Genomic DNA, 2,164 nt, shown 5'->3' with positions numbered 1-2,164 from the left:
CTCCATGCTCAGAAATTGCTTCTGGCAAGCACGGGGGACCCTATGGGATGCTGGGATTCGAACCGATGACCTTCTGCATGAAAGGCAAATACCTTACCTCCATACTATCTCTCCGGCCCCACAATTCTAGGATTTTTTTATTTGATGCTTCTGAAAGATAATAGTTCTCTACTAAAATATGTAATCTTTATATCCTTAAATTTAAATCTTTAATTTTTTTTATTTTTATTTTTTATTTTTTTGGTGTTTGGGTTACTCCTGTCTCTGCTCAGAAATCGCTCCTGGCAGGCTCGGGGGACTATACAGGATGCAGGATTCGAACCACCATCTTTCTGTGTCTAAGGCAAATGCCCTACTGCTGTGCTGTCTCTCCGGTCCCTAAATATATGTTCTTTTTGTTTGTTTGATTGTTTTTGTTTTTTGTTTTTGGGCCACACCCGGTGGTGCTCAGGGTTACTCCTGACTCTGCTCAGAAATCGCTCCTGGCAGGCACAAGGGACCATATGGGATGCTGGGATTCAAAAGACCATTGGTCTTGGGTCCCTTTCGGATAGGCTGCATGCAAGGCAAATGCCCTACCTCTATGCTATCTCTCCAGACCCTAAATGTATGTTCTTATTTTGGAGGGGTGTGTTGAATTTGGTGGCCACACCCAACAGTATTCAGAGGCTATTCTAAGGGGAGACTGCTAGCAATATCGAGAACCATATGCCATGCTGGGAATTGAACAGGGGATGGAAGCACTCAAGGCAAGCACCTTTCCTCCAGTGTTTTTTACCTGGACCCTAATTTTTTTATTTTATAAAAAAATGGTTTTAATGATTTGTTTTTAGTAATATTTTATTTATTTATTTTTATTTTAATAAAATTTTATTTTATTTTTTGTTTTGTTTTTGGATTCCACCCAAAAAGCTTCCATTTGGCTCTGTGATCAGGGATTGATCACTCCAGTTGGACTTGGAGGTCCATATGAAATGTGAGGTATCAAACCCTGGTCAGCTGCATGCAAGGCAAATGTCTTGACCACTAAATTATCACTCTGGTCCCTGGCTCTTAATTTAAAAAATATATTATTTTATTTATTTATTTATTTATTTATTTATTTATTTATTTATTTATTTATTTTTGGTTTTTGGGTCACACCCGGCATCACTCAAAGGTTACTCTTGGCTCTACGCTCAGAAATCGCTCCTGGCCGGCTTGGGGGACCATATGGGATACTGGGATTTGAACCACTGTCCTTCTGCATGAAAGGCAAATGCCCTACCTTCATGCTATCTCTCCAGGCCCTAAAAAATATATATATATATATTATTTATAGTTATTCTAATGTCTGAATTTGATTTCAAAGAATCTGAACCACGTAGTGGTATTGTTTTTTCCAAGGGTGAAACTTTTGTCCTTTTCCTCTTGACTTTCAATCTTTCATGACAGACAATTTTTGATTTATTGCTGGATATTGTTTCTGACAAATTATAGAAGCTCGTGATATTAATTTCCTGAAGATAAGGATTTAATTTTCTCCTGTCAGGGAGATGAGCTATGGTCAGATTAAATTGATCCCATTGAGACCTCCTGTTCCATGCTACCCTTAGTTTAGTAACGTTTTCCTCTAGTATCAAAACCCAAGTCCTGGGATCCTGAACTTTAACTTTGTGTGAACCAGAAGTGCTGCCAAAATTTCTTCTTGGTTTCTTGAAGCATTGTGTCATATATGTAAAACTTAGGCAAATGCTTCAAGGAACTTTATCTTAGAATGCTTGGTTTATACTTACCTGGCAGGGGTGATACCATGATCATGAAGGTGGTTTCCCCAGGGCGAGGCTTATCCATTGCACTCTGGATGTGCTGACTCCTATGATTTCCCCAAATGTGGAAACTCAACTACATAATTTGTGGTAGTGGGGACTTAGTTCATTTTCTCTCCTGGCGGGGGGAAAAAAAAGAATGCTGGGTTCAACTGAGTGTATTGCCTTTCTTTTTTGGATCTTGATCTTTTGAATTGGGCTGTCATAATTTTGTGTCCTCAAATAGTTTTATCCAGTTTAGAAAGTTCTCAGTGTGAGGAATAATCTTATTTTTCACAGAAAAAAATTTCATAAATTTTTCCTAGACAAAAGTACTACTTCCTGTTCCTCCAGATTTAAACACATGAAAGCAGGAA

The 2,164-nt window shown here is 38.4% G+C and overlaps 1 non-coding gene across 1 annotated transcript; it reads left to right on the top strand.

Annotated features, from left to right (window-relative positions):
• The first annotated feature begins 1,767 nt into the window (after positions 1–1,767).
• LOC126005030 (U1 spliceosomal RNA) lies at positions 1,768–1,928 on the top strand. The gene has a single exon (XR_007494215.1). It is a non-coding gene; the product is annotated as a U1 spliceosomal RNA (small nuclear RNA).
• The last annotated feature ends 236 nt before the right edge of the window (positions 1,929–2,164 follow it).

Source organism: Suncus etruscus, chromosome 3 (genome assembly GCF_024139225.1).
Source record: "Suncus etruscus isolate mSunEtr1 chromosome 3, mSunEtr1.pri.cur, whole genome shotgun sequence".
Taxonomy (NCBI): domain Eukaryota; kingdom Metazoa; phylum Chordata; class Mammalia; order Eulipotyphla; family Soricidae; genus Suncus; species Suncus etruscus.
This window is presented reverse-complemented; position numbering and strand designations above follow the sequence as displayed.